The sequence below is a fragment of the Sorex araneus genome, chromosome X (assembly GCF_027595985.1).
Source record: "Sorex araneus isolate mSorAra2 chromosome X, mSorAra2.pri, whole genome shotgun sequence".
Taxonomy (NCBI): Eukaryota; Metazoa; Chordata; class Mammalia; order Eulipotyphla; family Soricidae; genus Sorex; species Sorex araneus.
Window position 1 is genome coordinate 112750608 of NC_073313.1, and position 26106 is coordinate 112776713.

Below are 26106 nucleotides of genomic sequence, written 5' to 3' on the forward strand. Positions count from 1 at the left end.
TCACACTTTTATTTTTAAATTGAATACTTTTTACTTTTAAATTGCTTCCTTTCGGTTATATTTTATATATCCTTGTACCTCTTTAGATTTCCTACTTAAGCAAGAGCAAATATGAATACTATCATAGTTGTCTTTTTGCTGAGAAAATCCTGGCACTTGGTAATTCTTTTTTAAGTGTCTAATGAAAGTTCTAAAACTGAACTTAAGTAATAAAACTTCTCCATCTAAAGACAGAAAAAAGGTAGAAATGAACATTTTGTACCTGTTTTACTCATAAAATCTAAACATTTGAAAGAACAAAACTCTCATGGAATGTGAACCAATAATAATTCTAAAATATTAATGATGAATTATATACTTGTATAACTACTTGATAAAAATATTGGAATTGCCTGCATAATTTAATAGAAACTAATCATATTCAATATGTTATTTCAGTTTTTGATGAATTATATAAATAGAGCAATGTTTGGCAAGATGATAATTATTTGCACACCAATGGTTATTGTTAATCCAGTTCTATGTCCTTGAGACCAGACTACTCTTAGAATTCCAGCATGGCTAAGCACCCAAGTGCGCACCATTGACAAGGAAGCATATTAGTCGAGGTTTAAGCTATAAGAGATAGAGGATTATTTTTGTGGAAATTTACCAATATAAACAAATCAGTTTGTCACTTTTGACCTGCATTCAGTATGAGTTGGTCAAAGAGAATGAGACAAATCCACAAGGAGTCAAATGTGGAAGGACTGTCCAAGCTTTAGGGTCACCTGAGGATCCGTGAATGAGTGAGCTTGTAGGCTGAACATTTATTCAATGTAATATTTCTCCTTCACCCTAGCTCACGATGTTTAAGTTGACAGAAACATTAAGGACAGTTTATAAGCACATCAAAATTCAATAGGTACATGAATAGAGGTTGAGATTTTTGACAGAGTCAACCAACAGGCACCCTTAAAATATAAAGTTGTGACAACTTTATATTTTACTTTTTATAGGATGCCCTCTAATCTAAAAGTTTCTAGGCAATTTTATTCCATTATTTCTGCGGGCATGTTTGCCTGCCAATAGGCACATGTTTGCTTATAATGATGGGGTTTTTATAGAGGGATGAACTCTCACAATTTCGTTAGACACACTATGCATATGGAGTAACTTGAGGTTTATGGAAATTTATTAATAAATTCATGAGTGAAAAGTTAGAGGAGTAATGATTATGATTTGGCAATGACTACTTGAAGTGGTAAGGTTTCAGTCATAACCAAGAGAGAAAAATGGGAAATCCATCAAATAGTTTCTGTTTTTTTTCATTTAGAAGAATAAGAGTTCCTTGCAGGTGCACGGAAAAAAACGTTTCTCTTTCTTTTACATAATTCAATGGTAATTATCTTTAAATTTTCATCAGGAAATATTTAGGCAAATTTAAGAGTCATATCAACATTTACTTCAACATAAACAATAAGATATTAAAAATTGACTTTAGAAAGTAGAAGTTACAAGATTAATGGAGGGGAAATGTAGAGTTGTAAACTAAAAAGAAAATGTTTTTCACGTTTCTTGTAAATGACAACTGGAGAAATTAAAGTGCTTGCCACTGGAGAAATGAGAGACCTTTAGTTACAGTAATAGCTATGAGTAATTGACCAATTATTGATGTCAGGTTCTATACTAGATTCTACCATGTATTTTTTCTAATTTTCACAATGAAGTGATTATTACTGATTCTATTTAATACATGTGGCCAAGAGAACTTATATGAGTTTTCAAGATTTTATAACTAGTGGCTAACAAAAGAGAACGTCTGAATCCCTAAATGCCTAATTCTAAATCCCAAAGCTGGCACGTGAACGCAGTAACGCGTTGAGTGGATAAATCAATTTGAGATTATTCACATTTCTTGTCCACCACTTCCTGCAAATTGTTTCTTCTGTGCACAACATGGGGTTCCAACTTTAGTTCTGCTGTGTAACGCACTGGCAAGTGACCCATTGGGCTTCTCCATGACCAAATGGGCATCGAGCAGTGCAAAATCAAATCCCATCTTGAAGCTGGGAGAGTCACACTGTGGACTGCTTCTGCATGCAGGTGGGTACATAAATTTTAGGGTCTTCAACCCTGGTTAGGAAAAGTGAGAAGATGAAGAAAACCAAAATAAAGAATTTTAATAACTGCTACTGGATGATAAAGGACTATGTCCTTGTCAAATTAACAACACGCATTCAATAAATGTTGTCATCATTATTGATTTATTTATCATCTTTAATATGTAGCTCTTAGAAGATGTAATTCTAAGAGATTGATGTTGATACCTCTCAGATTCAGTACACTAGATCATCAAAAAATTTTAAAGTTACTAGAAATACTGAAAATTGTGATGATGACTATATGTCCAGATATTTAGATTTCCTAGTAAATTTCTTATCACTAATAACACAGGGAATATAAGTTTCTTTATTCTTTTCATGTTATTAAAATATTATCATTATATTTTAGACGTTGGTTCCAGTAAATTTTTAGTTTGCCTCAATAGTCTAATTAGCTTCTTGAAAAACTAGCCTGCTTAAACTCTTAATTTCCTGAATATGATTCTAAAAGCTGTTTTTCCAATTATTTTTTATAATTTAGATCTCCACCCAAGGCCCATCTCTGCTTTCTACATTCATAAAACTTTTAGATAATCCCAACAAATCTCTTGCTCTGCCACATAATTTAATAATTACAAGTTTCTATTTTTATTAGTTTATCTTTTATCTTATTGGCTGGCATGATACTTTGAAAACAAATGCTACCTTAACACTCACATCTTATAACTTATTGAAGACTCTTCTAGCCCAGTGACTGTCATGAAGTATAAATTCAGGACTTAGAAAGATAGCACAGTGGGTAAAGAGCTTGCTTTACACAGTTGACCTAGGTTTGAGCTCCTGCATTCCTTATGGTTCTTCAAGCCCTCTGGTAGTGATTCCTGAGCCCAAAGTTAGGAGTAAACAATGAGCACAGTCAAATATGGGTCCCAAACTAAAAATAAAAAAAATAGAAATGCAATGTTTATCACTAGACAAGTCCATATAAAAGATCTATTAATCCTTGTTACCAGAAATAAAAACTATTTATTTTATTTTTTAGGATTCAAATTAATTTTTATTAGAAGCACAACCAAATGTTTTACTACAAATATTAAAGTTTTCAAAGTATTTTTTGAGGTATAAAATTGCCTGTTATAAAAGAAAACTTTAAAAATAAATTCCATAATTTTAGAACAATGTCAAAGTATAGATTGAAGGCTCCTTTAAGGCTCATTTATAGTTTTTAAAAGATCATACAATATGATATCATATAATACATGTCTGTTTTTAAGATGTCCTCATACTTTCTATTAGTATTGACGTGGCAAATTGACTTGCTAAGAATTCTCTTTAGAGAATTCTGCGTGCAGAACAAAGGATTATAGGTCTAATATATTTGGTCATATTTATGTTCTGAAAATTATTTCCACAGTACAAAAAAGGCCACAAATTTGAAACTCAGTGTAGTCATATTATTTCAGACAATTGAAATAAAATATATTAGTGAAAAATATGTATCTAGATGAATATATTTTTGTTAATTAAAATGTGACCTTTCCAAAAGACACTTTTCCCTGACATTTAACAAGGGCACATTAAAATTTTTAATTATATATATATATATGTATATATATATTGTTGAGCTCTTAACTCTCATCTTTATTGACACAATTGAACTGAAGATAAAAGCTAAAAGAATTTGATACCAAGTTTGTAGGTGTTATTAAATGTAATGAGGAGATGAGTCATGTATGCCTCTCTGTAAACTTCTTTGTCCAGAGGTTTTGGGAATGTAGCCTATTTTTGAAATGAAAACAGATGTTTTCTTCTTTAGAGATAAGGAAAGAAGTATTCATATTACTTACTAACATTGTGAATGAATGTTTCAAAACTATCTTTTATTACTTTCAATGTAACAAATTCAATTTTGGTATACCCCACTCTATATATACACACATTAACATCAGTGAGAGGATGTGGAAAGAGAATCTTAGACTTCCTAAAACTTAATTTCCTAAAATAATGCACTCTAAGGGCTCATCTTAGGTCTCTTTTGGCTCATGTGGGTAGGTGAGAATCTGTCACTGTAATATCTTTTCCAGAATTTTCCTACAGGCATTTTGCTATTTTGTTTCTCATGTAATTATTTTTAGTATTTTCCTGTAAGTACACATAATTTTATTTATAATATTGAGGATGAAATAGTATGATTATTTAGATATTTCTCATTTTATAAACAGTTTTATAAAACAATTTTGTTGATAAACATCTGCTTATAGTTGCATATGGTTTATTTAGTATAGAATATAGTTTTCAATAAAAAAATAGCAATTTATCTAAAAAATGTGTGTTCCCTCATTTACATTTACTCCCTTGTCAGTTTGATGCATCTATATTGCCTATTTGTCCTTTGTTCCTGTCAAGACAGCAAATTTCAATCTGGAACAGATGGTGTAACTGCCATTGTTCAAGTGATTAAAATTCATTCTGCTGCAGGGAATTTTTTTATCATTAAACTTCTAATTTAGCAATATTAATAAACTGAAACTGGAGTTTTCTGCTTGGGATATCTGGAGTTTTGTTTTATATATGAACATAAAAATAATTTTACTTTATAAAAGCTACATAAAATTTATTTCTTGGAAAATTATAGTAAAGGTACACTTATATATGTTATGATTGATGGGTTATAAAATTTTTGTCAGTCATTAATTGCATAGGTACCTTTCACTGACTTATTCCCTTCATTAATTTCTCTATCATTTATCTCAAATAAATTAAAATCATAAATGTATTGATAATTTTAAAGTACAGGACTAAAATTTAACTTTTCTTTAAACTTTAAATTTTGTCTTTTGGGGCCAGAGCTATAATACTGCAGGTTGGGAATTCACTTTGCACAGAGCTGACTTAAGTTTGATTTCCAGCATTCCATATGGTCAAAAGAGCAACACCAGGAGTATTTCCAGAGTACAGAGCCAGGAGTAAACCCCAAGCATCAACTGGTGCAGCCCATAGCCAAGGCCCCAATAAATGATTTTGGTGTTTTTTGTCTCTTATTACTGAGTGCCCAATCTGACCTATCCCACATGAAAAGCTATCATTTCTCATAGTTTACTATAATGAAATGATTAAAAAGAACAACTTTTAGAGCAATAGCAGGCACATTGGCAACATTTGAATAATTGTAACTAGACCAACTAAGTTTTTGCATTTCACTTCATTCTTAAATACTTGCCCTTCAGTATATTTAATTTTTAGAAATGCATGCTTTGTGCATTTAAATCTATAAATGCACTAAGACAATTGCACAAAACATTAAATCAGAGATATGAGCAGCTGGAAATAACTAATAGAATTTGAAAATAGACTGGTAAGTAAATCAATGGGAATCTGTCTTTAAAATATACAACCTAAAAACTTATTTTGCCAGTCATATTACCACTATTACCACTCCCCCTCAATTTATAAAGCAAGAGAAATTTAAAATCTGACTAAAAAGGGTAGATAGAAATAGAAAGAGGGAGAAAAACGAGAAGCATATGGAAGTACTTGAGAATGTGCTGAAATATTAACCTACAGGCAAATCTAAGTGTATATTTAAAGTAAAAGCCAAATTCAAAAATAGATTTTTTTGAAAATGGAGTCAGTGGTTTCATGATCCAGAAGCAAATACAATTCCAATCTCTACTCAATAATGTCTGTGTGTCTATAGCTGGTGTGTTATCATTGTTATGACAAAATAATAGTAAAATCCAAATTCTATTTGCAGTTATTTCCATTTGTAAAATTATGTTGCAAATGGGCTTCTTGTAAAATTTCACATATTTCAAAGTGATAGTCTGTAATGTGTTTATGTGTTTTTGATCATGTTATATTTTGATCACTCTATTTTATATTACATAATAATTATGCCAACAATTTCAGTAATTTTCTAAGGTAAGAAAGTATATCCCTATTCATTTTTAATATTTCTGGGATATTGTTTTGCTTGAGAAAAATAATGAATGAATTTGTATTTGGTACAGATTTTTAAAATGAAAAGAAAAGTGACTTATAAGATATATCTCTTTGTTTTAATCAATTTTCATTGCTTTCCATAAATGTGATAAAATAATGTAGAATGGCCATTTTAAATTCTACGAATTACTGATTCAATTTTAAATATTGATTTTCAGTTACAAGGGATATTTTTGAGGAACTCTTTTTGTTAAAGGAAAACATAATAGAACATAGATACTTTGATTAAGGGACTTCCAGCCTTATTCAAAATATTGTACTCTGACATACTATAAAGACTTTAAGTTTTGTTCCAATGGAAAATCTAGGAGGCAGGTGCTCACTTGTCCTCCTCCATGCTTAGAAAATACAGGGAGGAGGCCATAGTGGCAACTGTCACCATGATTAATTTCGTTGGGATAGAAGATTGATCAACGGATTGTAATCTATGCATTAAGGACTTTAAGAAACGTAAAACTTTTGAGTTAAAACTCAGGTAAAACTAAGTACTAGTGATTTGATATTTAGACATTTTGAAATGCAATATTTTTTTCTCATGAAGTTCAACACAGTGTTTAAACCACTTTATTTACAGATTGCAATGTTAAAAACAATAAACATATATATCTAAAATATTCCATATAATAACCATATTTTACAATCCCCCTGTCCTTTAATATGAGAGGTATTTCAGATTCAACTCAAATCAGAAAATGAGATTTCTTAGTTGTATTAATATCAAACTTATTTGAATTCATTGTGATATGCCATTGTAGTAAAGTAACAGCAATTTTAAAGCAAATATTATCATAATTAAAATAAAATATTATCATACATCTTTTTATTAAGCAGTTTTAATACCTAATATTTTCAACATATTTTAAATTTATTGTTTATTTTTATTGGTAATGATCTCAATAACTATAATTAAAGGTAGGGTTATTTCAGTTGACTGACTATTGATAATGCATCACTGAAAAACTAACTGCAAGATTATATGTCTGCCATAGAAGGACTGCACTCATTTGTGGTGTATAGAATAACATCACATGAGGCTGACACCCAAAGACAGTAGATACAAGGGCCAGGAGGATTGCCCCATAGCTGGAAGACTGCTTCATGCGCAGAGGAGAGAAAGCAGATGGAATAGAGAAGGGATCACTAAGAAAATGATGGCTGGAGGAATCAGTCGGGATGGGAGATGCATGCCAAAAGTAGATAATGGGCCAAACATGATGACCTTTCAGTGTCTGTGTTGCAAGCCATAATGCCCAAAAGTAGAGAGAGTATGGGGAATATTTTCTGCCAATAAGACAGGGGGAGGGTGGGAAAGTGGGAGTATACCCCCCGGATATCAGTGGTGGGGAATGTGCACTGGTGGAGGGATGGGTGTTTGATCATTGTGAGATTGTAACCAAAAGATGAAAAAAAATGATTATATGTCTGCAACCTCTACATTTCTACTTAAATATGTTTTCTGAATGAAAGATAAGTTTTTCTGAGTGAAACACAGACAACATTAAGAATGATTTTGGTTTAGTAATAATCAAGGAAAGCTTCCTAGATGACATAGATTGCTACTTAACATGAAATACAGAATAGAATGGACATTAAGAAGTAGAAAATTAAAGTCATTTTTTAAAATCACACCTCATCATATGCAGGTAGCACTATGGCATACAACATTATTTCAAAGTTTGATCTTATGATACTCCAGTTCCCAACAGAATATTTCTAGGTTTTGGCATGACAAAAATGAAACTTGTCAATAAGGGGTTGGGAGATAGTAAAGGAATAAGGGCACATGTCAGCTTTCCAAATAAGTTTTGATTCCCCAGAACCACAGGGTACAAGTAGCATTACATCCTTGCAGCATTACATCCTTATCTCCAAATGCATCAGATCACTAGCTGAGTAGAATGAGGATTGCTGGTCAGGAATCCAGACATCCTGAGCAGTACTTGGGATTCACCCACCTCCCCAAAGAAATTTCACAATAAATATTGAAAAGCAGAATTCTCATTTAGAGAGTATGTATGATTTTTAAATTGTTGAGGGCTAAGGAGATAACTCAAAAGGCTGGAGAAAGTGCTTTGCATCCTGGACATCCTGGTTTAATCCTGAGAATGACATAGTCCCCTGAGCTACATTGAAGCTGCCTTGAAAATAAGAACACATATATGAAGTATTGAAACTCATTTTAAGTATAATAATCAATGAAATAACAAACATCTTTTGAAAATTTAAGATACAAATTATATACTAAATAGAATTTTTTAAAAAGTTCATCCAGTGCATTCAAGGTACAGACAGGAGTAAAGATTCACTGACCATAGGAGAAGATTTGTCTCTTCCACTTTATGTATTGAAGTTGCATCGTGTTTCATTTTATCATGCTTTCTATTTCTTCTTATCTATCAAACCCCAAAGAATCAGTTTATTGGTAGTAGATTTTCCAAATAAGCAGATGCTACCAGATTATGTTGGCCTATAAAATTCACTTGGATGGGAGCCATAGCACAGCGGGTAGGGCGTTTGCTTTGCACGCGGCCAACCTGGGTTTGATTCTTCCGTCCCGCTCAGAGACCCTGGCAAGCTACCAAGAGTATCCTGCCTGCATGGCAGAGCCTGGCAAGCTACCCGTGGCATATTCGATATGCCAAAAACAGTAACAAGTCTCAAAATGGAGACATTACTGGTTCCCGCTCGAGCAAATCGATGAACAATGGGAAGACAGTGCTATAGACTGATAGTGCTATAAAATTCACAAATTGATTCATACTTTGTATTAACATAAATGTTTTCTGTTTTTGTTGAGTCTTTTTTGTTTTCTGTTTTTGCACCACACCTGGAAGTGCTCAGGGATCACTCCTGGCGGGGTTTAGGGGACCATATAAGATGCTGGGGAGGGCACTGGAGTGATAGCACAGCGGGTAGGGCGTTTGCTTTGCACGCAGCTAAAACGGGTTCAATTCCCAGCATCCCATATGGTCCCCTGGGTATCGCCAGGGATAATTCCTGAGTGCAGAGTCAGGAGTAACCCTTGTGCATTGCGGGGTGTGACCCATAAAGCAAAAAAAAAAATGCTGGAGATTGGACCTGGGTTGACAGCGTGCAAAGCAAACATCCTGGTAAGCAAACACCCTGCTGAGCAAGGGTGTATATGTCCCCTGCTTTTGCTGAATTTGGTTAAGAACAGAAAATCACAGGCTGGAGAGATAGTACCAGGGTCGAGTCTCCTGCATTGCATGCAGTCAACTCCGATTAAGTTCAGTCCTCTATATTATGTGGTTCCCCTAACATTTCTGGGAGCCACCCACAATACAAAACTGAGAGTTGCCCCTGAAAATTACTGGGTGTGGTCCCAAAAGGGATGCAGTACAAAAAAAAAATAAAGCAAAACAAGGGAAAAAACAGGCCCTTATGCGTTGCTGAAGGGTCATCCGATCACCATCTGTCTTAAGAAGTTCTTATTTCAATTTTATTAAATGCTTACACTGAAGGTTCTTTTTAAACAAATAATTGGCCTTTCAAACTAAAAAAAGAAAAAGTCCTGTCATTCCAGACTTGGCTAGGTAAAGCTGGTCATCCATACAGATTCACCAAGAAAAAATTTAATTTCCTTTCAATAATTGTTTTACAAATTTAACTTTTATTCCTCAATAAAGTTTGAATTGCTCTCAAGAGCAAGGAAGTATGACTGTACTTGCCAGCAAAAGATAAGAAAAAAATTGTTGAAAAATGATATTATGCCATTCCATTCAGATGTGGTCTTTATTCCAGCAGAGATAAAGTACATTAATTTCTGCATATCTCTGGAAACATCAATCCTGCATTTTTATAGCCTAGTTCTTATTACTGTAGCTTATATGAAGAAGTATGCAAATATAGAGAAAAGGGGTGATAAAGTGATTTTATCAAGAATATGTGGTATTTATAGCAAAACTGTTTACCCAAGCAATTGTCTCATTTTGAAACTATTGTGAGAATATACAATAGTTTTACATTATATAACCATATATATCAGAATAGTAAATGGATTGTATTAATTTATTTATATTCTTAATTTTTTTTTCTGTGTTTACTTATCTCTTTATTGCTGTTTTATAGTTTTTTGTGTTATTTACATGCTTACTATACCAAAGTGATAGCATTTTTCTCTTTACAAAAAGGTTATTTAAAAAACATGATGCTATAATTCAGAATATTGGAATACGTTTTTCTATTATTTTCTGCAGTGCTAAATCCAAACCTTACACATACAAAGTAGACATTCTGCTCTTGAACCGCATACCTAGCTTCAGTCAATATTACTTTTAAATTAAATTAGTTTTTTTTTTTTTTTGCTTTTTGGGTCACACCCAGCGATGCTCAGGGGTTACTCCTGGCTTTGCACTCAGGAATTGCTCCTGGCAGTGCTTGGGGGACCATATGGGATGCCGGGGATCGAACCCGGGTCGGCTGCGTGCAAGGCAAACGCCCTACCCGCTGTGCTATCGCTCCGGCCCCCTAAATTAGTTTTTTTAACCAAATAACGTTCAAAATAATTTTGAGTCTTTATTCTTTAAACTTGACATATTTATGTTTACATATTAAATTCATTGTATCACTCTCATCCCATTGCTCAGCGATTTGCTCGTGCAGGCACCAGTAACTTCTCCAGCATGAGACTTGTTACTGTTTTTGGCATACCGAATATGCCACCGGTAACTTCCCAGGCTCTGCCGCGGGGGCGAGATACCCTAAGTAGCTTGCCGGGTTCTCTGAGAGGGGTGGAGGAATCGAACCAGGGTTGGCCTCGGGCAAGGCAAACACCCTACCCACTGTGATATTGCTCCAGCCCAGGCAGCAAATCATAGAGGGGAATACATACATATATATACGTTTATATACATATTTTCAGGTATATATACCAAAGCTCACATCACCCAAAGTTTAACAACATGTTAGTGATATCCTATAGAATGTATTAATGGCTGGTGCCAAAATAGAACAATTTTCACCCTGTGTTCTATATGAACATTTTTTGTAAGCATGTTCAGCCGCTCTTCATAACAGACATACAAAATATATTCTTTTGCTTGTATTTTAGGGCAGGGATTGGGGCTTGGGATAGAAACATCGCAAATTTGGTGGTGGGAAGGTGTAATGGTGGTAGAATTGTGTTTTAATATTAAATGTAATCAAATATTATGAAGTAATTTATAAAGAATTAAAAAAAGATTACAAGTAATTCACTTGTAATTCACATAGAATTGCAAAGTACTAGGCAAAACTTAAGTGCTCATAAATAGAAGAGTAGTAAAAATTAGATATATGTCCATAATAGAATGTAAGGCATCTGTAAAAATGTAAACGGAAGGGCCAGACAGATAGCACAGGTGCTAAGAGCCTTGCTCTTCAGATGACCCAGGCCATAAGCACCAAACATGTTCCCTTTAACTCCACCTGGAGTGATTCCTGAGCAGAGAGCCAAAAGTAAGCACTAAGCACTGCCAGGTATGGCCCCCAAACACACTCCCCCTATATTTTAAATCAAAAATCATTATAAATTGACATGGAGAGATTTTCAGGACATGTTGCTACAACCAAAGTGAATTTACAGTGTACTGTAAATAAGGAATAGACAATAAAAAAGACACACAGACTTATATATCACATTGACTTTTATAATAGGTGAATGTTCTATTTTGTTAATATATCTGCTAATATATCTCATAGAATGATTATAGCTTTTTATTCCATCCAGAAGTTTTTATAAGTGGTCCTGTTTCTTTGTGTTATCATAGGCATTAGGTGCTCATACTATTTTATATCAGTCTTTATGAGAGATACATATTACTGCTTTACATTTACCTAATGGATAACAATGTTGAAATGTGTACTTAACTGCCATCAATTTATACCCTTTAGACAAATATTTTGATCATATATCTTACTACGTTCTAATGACATTTTTGTCATTGGTACTTTATATTTTTTTTACTGTTGCATTTCGAGAGTTGTTATTCTAGATATGTGTTCCTCATTACATAAAAATTTACAAAAATTTTCACCCCCACCTTAAGAATATTTCATAAGCAAGGACATAGGTTTTTATTAAGTTTAATTTGCTTTTTCCTTTTACATATTGGCCAGTTTATGACTCTTTAAATATTTTAGTATCAGTTTTGAGAACTTGTGCCTCGTATTTAATCGCAAAGATTTCCCCTTTTACACTTTCTTCTCTAACATTTTTAATACTTTTTTGGGGCAAGAGAGATAGCACAACTGATAAGGCCCTTGACCACTCAGGTTGCCAATCCAGGTTTGATCCCTGGCATCTCACATGGTCCTTTGAACACACAGATCCAGTACTAAACCCTGGGAACTGTTGGGTGTGGCCCTAAAACAACAACAAAAATCAGTGATGATAACAATAAAATAATGATTAGTCTACAAGATATTTTGTATTTTAGTTTTAAGTCCATGATTCACTCTAAGCTAATGCTTGCATATAGAATGAAATGTAGGTTGAATTTCTCTCTTTTTTTGTTCACAATGCTAACTTGCCTTTGTTTTAAAGGGCTTTCTTTCTTTCATTAGGTTACTTTTGCATTTTTTAATAATAGCTTGATCATATTTGTGTGGTCTGCTATTTAGATTCTAAATTATACTTATTGTTAATCCAAGGATATGAAGCAAGTAAAAGGCTAGGAAATAACCTCATATAAAATCCTGAGCCAAGAAACTGAATAGGAGCCTTTGTTTTTGTTTTTGTTTTTGGGTCACACCCGGCAATGCACAGGGGTTACTACAGGCTCATGTACTCAGGAACTACTCCTGGCGGTGCTCGGGGGACCATATGGGATACTAGGAATCGAACCCGGGTCAGCCGCGTGCAAGGCAAACACCCTACCCACTGTGCTATTGCTCCAGCCCTTGAATAGGATTCTTTGGATTTTAAAGAGAAGTACATTATCACAATGTGGGGGTTGAGGGTTCGAGGAGAATCAGTGCTTGGTTACTTTATGTTCATTCTGCCATGAAGGTTGGTCTTTAGACAAAAAGTTCTCTCCAGTACTAGTTCTCCTTCTCCTTAGCTAAACTTTTTTAGATATTTAAGACAGAAGTTGTAAAAAAAAAATCTGCCAGGGGTGCGGCTTGGGGAGTGCCCAAACAGTTCTTCCCGTTGGCCCCCCAGCCGGGGCGGCCCAGGCCATTGGGTAGACAAAAGAGGAAATGAGGGCCAAGCCGGTTGACTGATCAGTTGCCGTTTATTCCACTCTCTCCAGTGCCTGTTCCAGTCTCTTTGAGACCCCCATTCTAGTCTCACACTGCTCCTCACTCCAGTCTCCTTCTGTCTCTCCTAGACCCCATTCCTCCATCCCAGCTCTCTGGATTCTTCTCTTTCTTCACTAGTCTCTCCCCCCTTACTAGTCTTTCTGGGCCCTGGTCAGACCCAGGAAAATCAACTTAAGAAAACCCTTCCTGAGGGCCCACCAGGTTCAAAGGAAACACCACCTAGAGGCATTCCCCTCTTCCTAGCATCTTAATTAACATCTCCTTATTAGTTATTTTAGTATGGGCACAGTTAAGAGATACATTGAGGCTTGTAGGGCAGCTCTCCAGGGAATGTCTTGCCACAGGCTCAGACTCTTGCGCTCAGGCCAGATTAATCATTCCTAACCCTAGCAGGGTCCGAATCTAGTTACTACTTTTTGGATCATGGCAGCATTTGTCCACAACCAAGCTCATAACTTATGGTTAAGCATTAGGCACTTTGCCCAGGCCCATTTTGATGCCAGGGTAGCACATAACTCACTGCTTGCCCTTGGTCGGGGTCCATCCCCTTCCTTGTCGGGACCCTGCCTTTGGGGGTGCTAGGAAGTAAGGGCAGCTGAGGCTTAGGTCGAGAGAACAGATGCCCAGGAGGAAAATATCATGTAGAGTCAAATGACTCCCAGGTTACAAAAGCATAGCATTTACTACTGTCTTCCTGTGCCCATACAAAAGGACATGGCTCATAAACTATGCAAAGGACCCAAGGAGAAGAGAAAACCAATATTTACAAGTCAACAGAACACAAAGAAAGAAGTTACAAATAAGCACAGAGGAAAGGGAGCACTGTGATGGGAACAACCCAATAAATCTGAACTACCTGAGGCTATGTTAACCTGCAAGAAATAAAAGTTTTTCTTGACTTTGGGGGATCTTGACTGTCTCCAGCTCAAAACAATTCAAAGGTCATAGTATATTGGGTAAACACTTTAACCCATGTGTTACCTCTTTTACCCCAGCATTTTTATGTTTAATGAAAACATAAACCACAAATAAAGTGGATGTTTAACTTAGAGAGTTTAGTGTAGAAAGAGGGTAGGAGAATTTCTGTGTTCTTTGCAAAAACACATTTAGTCAGTTTTCACACAATTAAGACTCCTGGTGTGAAAGTGCTTTACTAAGAAATTATTGAAGTGCAAGTTAATTAGAACATAGAATATAGAGCTACTTGCATGGGCTGACAGTTTTTAATTGCATACTCTTTGGGGAGCTCAATTTCATGATACTTTCTGCTAAACAAAAAAAATGTTTCTATTAGTATAGACTGTAGAAAACTTGTTTCTCAAAACACAAAAAAGCAATTGCTCTAAAAGGAATTTAGAAAGAATATTTAGATCTATAATTTTGAGTTAGATTTTTAAATTTTTTATTGATTGAGGTTCTATGATTTTTAATACTATTAATGATGGTTTCTCATGCATGTAATTCCAACACCTCCCCTATTACTAGTGTATCCACCTCCCCATAAGACTCTAGGGCCTCTAACTTTCAACCCTTCCCCTGCCAGTATATTTTTGAGTTTATTTAGTTTTGCTCTATATTAGCTCCAACGATATTTATTTATTTTTAAATTTTTTAATTACTGAATCGCTATGAGGTACAGTTACAAACTTATGAACTTTTGTGTTTGCATTTTACTGATGCAGTGATTGTTTACCCATCCCTCCACCGGTGCCCATTCACCTCCACCAATGATCCCAGTATCCCTCTCACCACCCCCACCCTCAACTGTATTTATTGAAATTGTTTGGCAGTTTGTTCACCTAAGTGAATAGCTGAAATAATTGAAAATATATTCAATTAGTGAGATGTAATTTTGTCTTTGACCTGTTTTCTGCAATAAATATATTTCTGAGAAGATACATGTGACTAGAACTTTTACCATTGAGTCATATTTTAAACTCTTGCAAACTGTTTAAACAGTCTTTAAAGACTTCATGAATGTCATGGGTCACATAGAAAGTTTATTATAACTGCTGTAGAGTTCCTATTTATTTTTTCCCTTCACATCTAAATCAGATTAGCATTTTATTCTTGCTCTTACCTAATGGTTTTTTAAGTTGGCATTTCACCTTTATTTAGAATCTGAAAGTTTTGGTACTTGAGAATGTAGACAAGAATTATATGCTTCCTCTAATAATAAGTAATTCTAGATGCTCTTAGGTAATTATTTTCTTGGAACTGTAAGTACTATGAATTGTGGCAACATATTGTGGAAATAAATTATATGTCATAGCATACTATGTAAGTTCTTAGTTCTTTTTGGGGGGGTTTTGGGTGACACCTAGTGATGCTCAGGGTTACTCCTAGCTCTGCACTCAGGAATTACTCCTGGAGTTGCTTGGGGGACCATACTGGATGCCAGGGATCAAACTCAGGTTGGCCATATGCAAGGCGAATGTCCTCCCCGCTGTACTCTAATTCTGACCTCCTAAGTTCTTAGTTCTACAGAGGTGGAGGAAGATTTTTTTCTTTGCTCTTCTAGAATATTAACTGAGACTCCCCTGTAATAAAGGACAGCTTAGTTCAAATTTGGAAAAGGATTTCATGTTCATGAAAGCAAGAATCTTCTTGCCCTCAAAGGCAAGAAGATCCCTACAGTTAGGTAGATCAGGTAGTTGGGGATTATATACAATCTTAAGCTATGGACAATAGGGTAGGAATTTGAGACTTCAAAATATAAAGGCAATTTATAAGAAGATGATAAAAGAAAATGTTGCTAGATATTTGACATGCCATTCAGAAACCAAAGAACATAAAAAAGACATTCAAGAAGCAGATCTTGCTAAATTTTCCCTACCCCACCACTTTTAGCTAGTAGTTTTTGAAGTTAACTTTAGTGATAATTGTCTTCCTGTTACATACCTTCTATTTATATGTTAAGCAATTGAAAAGGATGTAAAAGTTTTCCTTGACCCTTCTGGATCTTGATTACATTCAAACCAATATATTTTGCATGCCAAATTAGTACATTCAGGTATGGGGGAATTGGACACTGGTGTTTGATCAAGAACTCTTTAATTTTCACTGCTATTTCTTTATTGTGTATAGTTCATAGACGTGGTATAATGGATGAGAGCCTCAAGATGTTGGCCAGATCTACAATAAGTAGAAAATTAATCTATAGAAAATATAGGAATTAAAATCAATGCCACATAGTCTCTATGAAAAGAATTTCATTTCATAAGAACCAGAATAAATTTTCAGAGAGGTTGTGGATTACCAATAGAGAAGGACACATGAGTGCTATCTTCAAGAGAAGATAATAATGGCAAACCTTAATACTTCCATCATTTTGGGGAGGAAATAAAATTTCTGCATCATTGACATGAGTTAATGAACTATGGACTGTTTAAAATACATTTATCAATTACAAAAGAGAAGTAAGGAAGTTTGAGGAGACAGGGTAAGAAATAGAATAAAAAAACAACTATCAGGTAATGACAAGAATTGGGAAAATCAGGGGAGAAAAAGATACATTAAATAACTCAAAAATAAAAATAGTGCCCTGAGAAAACAACATGAAGTTCCCATCTCCATAGAGGGAACTGATGAATATGAAACAATATAAAGGAAAGTTTGAAACCTAGCGTCTTCAAGAGGGCCAGTACAGAAGAGGAACAGTAGAAGAAAAGAGAACTGAAAAAGAAAAGCAAACACCCAAATGACTTAAAAAGAATTACAAAGTCGAGTTAGTTAGAAACTGACATTGAAAGCTTATAGGGCATACTAGTTAGGAATAATTTAACAGTTTAAAGAGATACTTGAAGAAATCATTAAAACTAGAAAGCTAGTAATAATGCTATAGAAGAAATGTGCATTATAACAAAGGAAATTTTTCCAACTTCCTTGCAGGCCTGTTGGCTGGTCTGATAATTAAATTGTCATTAGACTGATTAACAGGGAAAAACAAATTTAGCTTCATACACAGGAACACCCAAAATACATGACAAAGTAACCAAAGCAGGGAGATTTCATAGTTTTTGACAAGGAAACAATAAAATTGTGAAGAAAATAAAATAACAACAGAGAGTTTTGGCCTTGGGATAGCAAGTTAGTGAATAATAGTAAGATTAGTTTATTGATGGTACTAGGTCAGTATTTCCCAACAGGAGAGACACTGATTCCCATTATTCATCAAAGGGGGCAGTTGTAGCTCAGGTTGCAATTGGGCGAGATTTCTGTTAATTCACTTAAAGAAGATATGTTCCTAGTAGATACTGAACAATTTTTTTCTGGAAGGGAGGAAGGAGGCCAAATTAACTAAGAAACCTTTTTTTCTGGGACCTCCGTTATCTTTCTATGACTGGTAAGAGGACAAGAGGGACTCAAAAGTTCTTTCCTTATATACATACTTTAATAGCTAGCTCAACAGGGTAGCACATTTTGGAGGGACATATTGGTTCCATTTTTTCGTTTTGCGGTTTTGTGTCACACCCATTGATTGGTGCTTATAAGTGCTCAGGTATTACTTCTGACAATGTTCAATGACCATATCTAGTGCCAGAGATTGAACCAGGGTCAGCCTTGTGCGAGCCAAGCACCGTTCTAGCTATCCTTTCTCTCCAACCCCCATATTATGCTGTCTTTCAGTGCATTGTATAATTCCTAAAAATACAAATATCAATATACATAACATGAAAAATGCAGTTTATGCATGTTCAGGGCAATAAATCATAGCACTGTAGCACTGTCATCCCATTGTTCATCAATTTGCTTGAGTGGGCACCAATAACGTCTCCATTGTGAGACTTGTTTTTATTGTTTTTGGCATATGGAATACGCCACGGGTAGCTTACAGGCTCTGTCATGCGGGCAGGATACTCTCGGTAGCTTGTCAGACTCTCCAAGAGGGATGGAGGAATGGTTGGCCCCTTGCAAGGCAAACGCCCTACCCGCTATGCTAGCACTCTAGTCCTAGAGCAAAAATTCATGAAAGGGAAAAATGTAGATGATTACTGACTGACAAATAATACAAGATTTCCAAAACATATGGGAGTTACTAAAAATAGAGATAATCTAGAAGGGACGATAATGACTGTGGATCAGGCAAAACACAAGAAATAAAAAAATTAGGCCTGTGCATATTAAACACTACTAAAGATGAAAATTCTTCTTCCCTATGGACAATTGTAAGTACTGAGGATTTTATATTTACACAGAAAGAAAAGTTTAGGGAACATAAAAGAATTCATGTGTGCTATTTATGCTTTTAGATTCACTGAAAATAATCTTCAAATAATTAAGTAAATATTATATAAGTTCATTTTATTTGTGTATATAATCAAATAATTATTTTGACGGTTTAATCTTTAATAAATATTTTAAATTCTCACGGTTGGCTCTGCTATTAAAATTGTTTGAAATGTTATTTATTTCTATGTATTAGTCACAGAAATGTATTTTATCTGACCACATGTTTGAACATTACTGGGCCTGCATATTAGATAATGCACTGATTGCATGAGTTGCCCTTCATTGTTAATGAAGCAAAAGTTATCTTTTTGGGGACGGGACACACTGAGCTATACTCAGGGGTAACTCTTACCTCTGCATTCAGAACTACTCCTGGCTGTGCTTGCGGGGCCGTATGGCATGCCAAGGATTGAACCCAGGTAGGCCATGTGCAGGGCAAACTCCTTACCTGTTATACTATCGCTCCAGCCCCAAAGATCACTTATCCTTATATGTGGGTTTAATTTTTTTATAAAGCTATAATGAATTTAAATTGACTTAATATTTTATCCCAGAATATGCTTTAAATTATTTAGAAATGCATTACATGTCTGTTACACAATTGTCTTTTCATCCCAAAGAGCATATTTTCATAAGTATATGCACTACTCCAAAAGCCAAATAATTTTAAGATCTCTTTGTCAAAAATATTTATCAACAATATTTTATCAATATGTTTTGATACACTTTCTCTAGCATAAAAAGAATTCTTTATATTCAATTTGAAAATCTTCATTTCTATTTTCTTCAATTTAAATTACCTGTAAATTGTTTAGCATCTTATAAGGCCTATACAATTGCACCTGGTGTTATGGAGTCAAAAAGATTATTATAGTTTCTCTGAGTTAATCATTCTTGGGTCAAAGATGACACAGATGTACAGAAAATAATTTAAATAAAATGGTCTTAAGGCAATGTTGGAATATATAAACAAGGTCTACAAATAATCTAGAGTGGGGATTTGTGGCAGTCTTAATATCTAACAATGATTAGATATTAATCATTGGGCTCTGATTTGGCCAAATACAAAAAAGGTCAAAGATCTTTCTAGACAAAATAAAGAACATGTGCCAAGGCAAATATGTCAAAACAATGTAGTCTCTGTAGAAAAAAAGCAATTCTCCCTGCACCCTTCTGTGTAAGATCTCATTGGCTAATATCTCAATAGCAGAGGACAAAATAACAAGTAAACCCGAATAGAGGTTTAATAACATTAGTTCCTATATACATGAAGATATCCAGGGAAACAGAGTAACTCTCTAAAATCACCCACATCACCACTTTAAATATTATCTGTTCTTAAAAAAGATAGAAATATTTTAGAGTTGGGGCCAAAGCGATAGAATAGTGGATAAAGCACATAACTTGCGCATGGCCAAACTCGGTGCAATCTCTGGGATCCCATATGGTCTAAGCACTGCTAGGAGTATACCGTGAGCACAGAACAAAGAGAAAGTCCTGAGCACTGCTGGGTTTGGAAGGAAAAGGAGAATGGAAGGAAGAAGGAAGGAAGGAAGGAAGGAAGGAAGGAAGGAAGGAAGGAAGGAAGGAAGGAAGGAAGGAAGGAAGGAAGGAAGGAAGGAAGGAAGGAAAGAAGGGAGATAAACTGAGAGAGGAATGGAGGGAGGGAAGAATGGAAGAAAGGACGATTGGTTATATCCTCTTCCATAAAATACATGGAACATAACATAGGCAAAAATATCCAGATATTGGATTCAGTGTGGTTCAGAGATTCAAGGACATAGTCAATGAAAACAAAAGAATAAAAACTAAAAACTAAACACATTAAGTTTAAAAGACACTGTAGGATTAAATAAGCTATCAATAAGACAAATACATATCTAACTGAATTGGAGAAACTATTTCACAGCCATCATACACCTAAAAAGCAAAGGTATATAATTGATTCATAAATTTCAGCAATGACAATACAAAAAAACATCAAAAATTGAGAAAAGGGATGAACAAATAAGACATACATATGACAAAGACACATGAACAAATGGAAAAAATGATGCATATACTTCTAATTATGTTCAAAGCAATTTGTTTTCTTATACGCATGCAATAGCTTATATTTAAGGAAAAATAATAATACATGTATGGTCTAGGAATAAAAGTTTTGATGTAAGTCTGAAAATCAAATCTACTAGAAGAAAATCATATACACATAATATATCCAACTGTTGGTGAAAACGATCAATTACAAAATTAATCTTAAATATTGTTATTGAGAAGAATAAATGTTATGTAGATATCTTAAGTGACCACAAAATATTAGGATTAAATCTCACTAGTCCATGTTTAAAATCCACCACTTTCATTGTATCTTTCTATTTTAAATATCTCCCCATCTTTAAAATATTTTTTGACAACTGCACGTGTTACTTTTACTATTTCCACTGAGTCTTTTGTCACAAACATGATATAGATGAATACTTCTCTTTATGAACAAGTTTTAGTTTATGAGGCAATTAGATTGTACATACAGGAATGAAACAGAGACAAGGAGAATATGAGTGAGATAAAGAACATATTTTGCCAGAATTCTGTAAACTGATTGCATGAATTTTGCACTATTAAAACCTCTTTCCAATCAAATAAACAAAACACTAAAACTATAAAATTAAAACAAAAAATAAAGAAATAAAGATCACATGTTATTTTTTGTCTTCAATATTACTTGGAAAGTTTGGCATAGAAGTGCAACATATTATACTCACACTAATAACACATTAAATGGAATTCATAATTCAATTTAAAATAAAATTTTAAACCTAAATTGAACTTTCAAAATAAGTAAGTGCAAATTTAATAATTGGATCTATATATTTCTTTGTAGCAATGTATTGAAAATATTTTTAATTTGTAACAACATGTTTTGCTCCTTTAAGAAAAATATTTACTGTGAGTTAATTTGGTTTTAAGTACTACTGACAGTTTGAAATAAAAATAAGCTTTACGTGGAGCAATATAAATTACAATTCTCTTAAAATGTATATTTTGTGTAATGCTTTTTTTCCCTCATTGTCATTTTTAATCATTGCTTTTTAATTTTTTTATTGAATTACTGTGAGATAGAGCATTATAAAGCTGTTTATGATTGGGTTTCAGTGACATAATGTTATAACACCGATCCGTGCACCAGTGTAATTTCCCAGCACCAGTGTCCCCTGCTTCCCTCCCACCTCCCCAAACCACCCCTAACCCCCATCCATATACACAATGGAGTACTACACAGCTGTTAGGAAAAATGAGGTCATGAAAGTTACCTAAAAGTGTCATGCTGAGTGAAATGAGTCAGTGGTTTTCATAATACATGTAGGTTATAAAACACATTTTCAGACTGCTTTACTAAATTCAGACAATTTTAAAATATAAATATGTTCTATATATCACTGTGGGTTTTGTGTATAGGACATGTGATTTATTAATGGCAAATAAGAAAAAAATCACTATCTCAAGATAAGATTTAATTGAACATAGAAGCTGACTTAGGCAAATACCCTAAAATTTCAGTGATCTTCAAAATCACAAAAATACATGAATGGATATTTTCTGGAACATGATAATTTTCTTGCTCCATTTCATCATTATTTTGAAGTGAAAGAGCAGTCAAGTTATGGAAAATATATGGAAATATTTTTATTTAAAAATTTGCAAGTGCAAAAACATGTCAATTTAAATTTTTTTGAATAGGTATACTTCTAAATTTCATAGACCTGGAGGTATTTATAAGATTTTGTCATAGTCATAAGTAAATTTTATTTAAATATTAGGCTAGTTTCACTATAATCATTATTAATTTTATTATACAATAATACTTTTATTTTCCTGAGTAAATTAATTTCTTGAAAGAAATTAAAACATTTTTCTACCCAGTCAGGTATGATAGAAGCATATATATATATATGTTTTGTTTTGTTTTGTTTTTTCCCCATATTACCTTTTCTAGATAAGTTACCTTTGATCAAGTTTGAAATTAAATAAAATTGGCAGCACATTGATTTTTATGGTAAATGATTCTGAACTAGAACAACTATAAAACATCTTTAGAAAAATGTATTCACCTTTAATCAGAAGATTTCTGATTAAGATTTCATGATAGTGGATAGAGATTTCAAGCATAGAATACTTTTGTATTAGGTAATTTTTTTGCTGGGCTGGAGCGATAGCACAGCAGTAGCGTGTTTGCCTTGCATGCAGCCGACCTAGGTTCAATTTCTCTGCCCCTCTTGGAGAGCCTGGCAAGCTACCGAGAGTATCTCACCAAAATGGCAGAGCCTGGCAAGCTACCCATGGCGTATTCAATATGTCAAAAAGAGTCACAACTAGTCTCACAATGGAGAGATTACTAGTGCCTGTTAGAGCAAATCGATGAGCAACGGGATGACAGTGACAGTGCCAATTTTTTGTCAAAATATTATTTTGAATAGCTAGCTGATAATGTCTATCTACTTTTAGCAAAACCTTTAAAGCAATAATTTTCTCTTTGAGATTATAGTCAATAAAATTAAAGCAAAGTGATCATTTGAGTTGGTGGAATCAGGGATTTTTTTAAGTTAAGAAATTAAAATTAGTCTGGAAAGATAGTATAGCTGATAAAGTGCTTATTTTGCACATGGCAGAACTGGGTTTGGTCCCTGGCACTCCATAAATTCTCTAGAACCCCACCAGGAATGCAGAGCCTAAAATCAGCCCTGGAGACAGCAGTTGTGATCCAGCGCATACACCAATAAACTAAAATTATGTGTTCATTCATTTTTAACCACGATAATAAATGTTAATAATAACTACAAAGTCGGGGCTGGAGCAATAGCACAGCGACTAGGGCGTTTGCCTTGCACGCAGCAGACCCAGGTTGGATTCCCAGCATCCATATCGTCCCCTGAGCACCGCCAGGGGTAATTCCTGAGTGCAGAGCCAGGAGTAACCCCTGTGCATCACCGGGTGTGACCCAAAGAAAAAGCAAAGATAAATAATAATAATAACTACAAAGTAAATGAATAAATGGAGAAGTGGTTAAATAAGCATCTTCTCTTTTGTTTTTGTTTTGTTTTGGAGGGTCGCTCCTAGCTCTGCTAAGGGTTTACTCTGAACTCTGCTCAGGAATCACTGCTGACGGGTTTGGGAGACCATTTGTGGTTCCAGGAATGGAACTGTCCAAGGCAAACACCCTACTCTTTGTACTATCCCTCTGGCTCAAAATGAGCATTCCTTTTTCATTTTGAAGCAATATTTGAAGACTAGTACTGTGACAAAGCAGAAAAGACAGAAAGACATTGATAAATCAAATTGTGTATCTTTTTAGTCTCTCCCCCTAATTCTAATTTCCCTTTCTTAAAAAAGGAATAACAATAAGTATTAAAATTGTTGATTATTCTATAATAATTTAAATAATAATTATTTATAAAATAATTATTTTTAATTTATTGATTTTATCTTACTAATATAAAGTAAGTAAAGAAAAACAAAATTATGGTATGAAAAGTAGATAGATAATACCTTTGTAAAATAGGTTGGGAAAAGATGATAGAGAAATTGGAAAAATTTCTCAGACAGTTCAAAAGTATATATGCAGCTGAAACAAATTCAAATGGATGAAACAATCAGGAAATTCACTTTCTTGTACACAGTGACCTAAATGAAGTTGGCTGAAATTATCAAACGAAATGAAATGAATATTTAAAATTATAATAAAAACATGAAGTCAGGAAGGGAATAATAAAATAAATGCACTGTGAATCAGCAAGTAACTTCTGCATCCTTAATTAACAGGTCAATTCAAATCAGTAGCGCTTTATATGATTAAAAGATAAGAAGGTACAGAATCTTCCAAAATAATCCAATCCAATGAGACAAACAATGTTTGAGATGCAGAAAAGAATTCTACAATGTAAGTCTTGATCAGTCTCTAAAATGGCAAATCCAGATTTAATTCTTACATGGTTGTCTTAAGTTAAGTCATTTAATAACATTTCTGGGTTGTTAATTTACACATGTTGTTAATTAAAACATGACACTATTTTTAAATTATTTGTAAATGTAAAGTTACAGTTGATGTGCCGAGATACATAATCACTTGCTAAACTGCAAAACTGTAATTTCTAACTATGAGAGAGCATATATATATATATAAATTAGCTTATTTTATTAGCAATGTTTAAATATTGGTTGAAAACACATTGAAGTTATATAATTAAGAATTATAGTATAAAGAATAATTAATAATGTAAAATAAAGACATTAAAACAATTATTACAACTTATTGACACATATTGACAGGGAAATTTGGTTTACCAGATGACTTAAAATATTTAAGGAGTGAGATGCCAACTTAACTTTGTGTTTTTTTATTTACAAACTAATACATAAAACTCTAATTGTGTGTCTGCTCTGGCACTTTAAAATGATAAGTGCATCACTCTCTAAGAAAATTCCTTAGCATTATCCAGGCCAGGGTGATAGTACAGTGGGAGGGCATTTGCCTTGAAAGCGGCTGATCTGGGTTCAATGCCTTGCATCCTGTGTGGTGTTCCCAGCACTGCCAAGTGTGATTCCTTTGTGTAAAGCCAGGAGTAACCCCTGAGCACTGCCATGTGTGCCTGTACCCCCAAAAAATAATTCTTTAGCATTGTTGGCTTGTCAGATTGTATTCGACCTGTATTCAAACTCCTCACTTTTATTTTCCAATAATTTTTCAGTGAACAGCTGATCCTAACCATCCTATATTCCTTACTAAGATAATGAAAAACACCTCTTTATGACTGTTTTTCATTCCCACTCTGGTCTTAGAAATGTGCTTTACAGTTATATATAACACAAAACCCAAAGTAATTAAGGAATCAATCATTTCTATGTCTCTCATTTAGACATCAAAATTCTTAACACTTTGTATTTTAAATTCCGATAAGTACATGAGTTGAAATGCAACATTGATCCTACCTCCTCTGGGAAGTAGGATTCCCAGATTGACTACCTCACCCTCAGGCTGGGCTGGGAGAACTTTCAGGGTGTGTTCATTCCTGCTATTTACTTATAATACAGTATTTATCTGTCTGAATACTCTGAAAATTTTGCTTCAGTAACATACTTGATTATGTTGAGGAGAACCTTATGCTATTCATTGTGTATCTGCAGCTTAAAACAATAATGTGAAGTATTAGGTACAGCTTTACCAAATAAAAGAGCAGTGGGGTAAATTTTAAGTGCAAGTAAAACAAAAGAGTTGACAAAAATTCTACATTTACTGCAATTAAAGGAATAATAACATTTTAACAAAACTTTTAGTACTTAAAATACATTGTTAAACACTTAGAGATATGGCTATATATAACAAAGCCTTATGTATATTTATTTACATATTGATTTTTCCAAATATATATAAATGATGCATTTATGTACACATTTAAAATACAATTTTATAACAGAATTTACTATCCCTATCTAGAAATGCTCCTTATATCATTACGATATAAAAGAATTG

General features: G+C 33.9%; 1 protein-coding gene and 1 non-coding gene across 3 annotated transcripts in view; both read left to right on the top strand.

Annotated features, from left to right (window-relative positions):
* Positions 1–26106, top strand: part of HTR2C (5-hydroxytryptamine receptor 2C) — a 260479-nt gene that overhangs the window by 37394 nt on the left and 196979 nt on the right. The gene's annotated exons all lie outside the window — the stretch shown is intronic.
* Positions 1969–2097, top strand: LOC129400183 (small nucleolar RNA SNORA35). Its single transcript, XR_008627505.1, has one exon. It is a non-coding gene; the product is annotated as a small nucleolar RNA SNORA35 (small nucleolar RNA).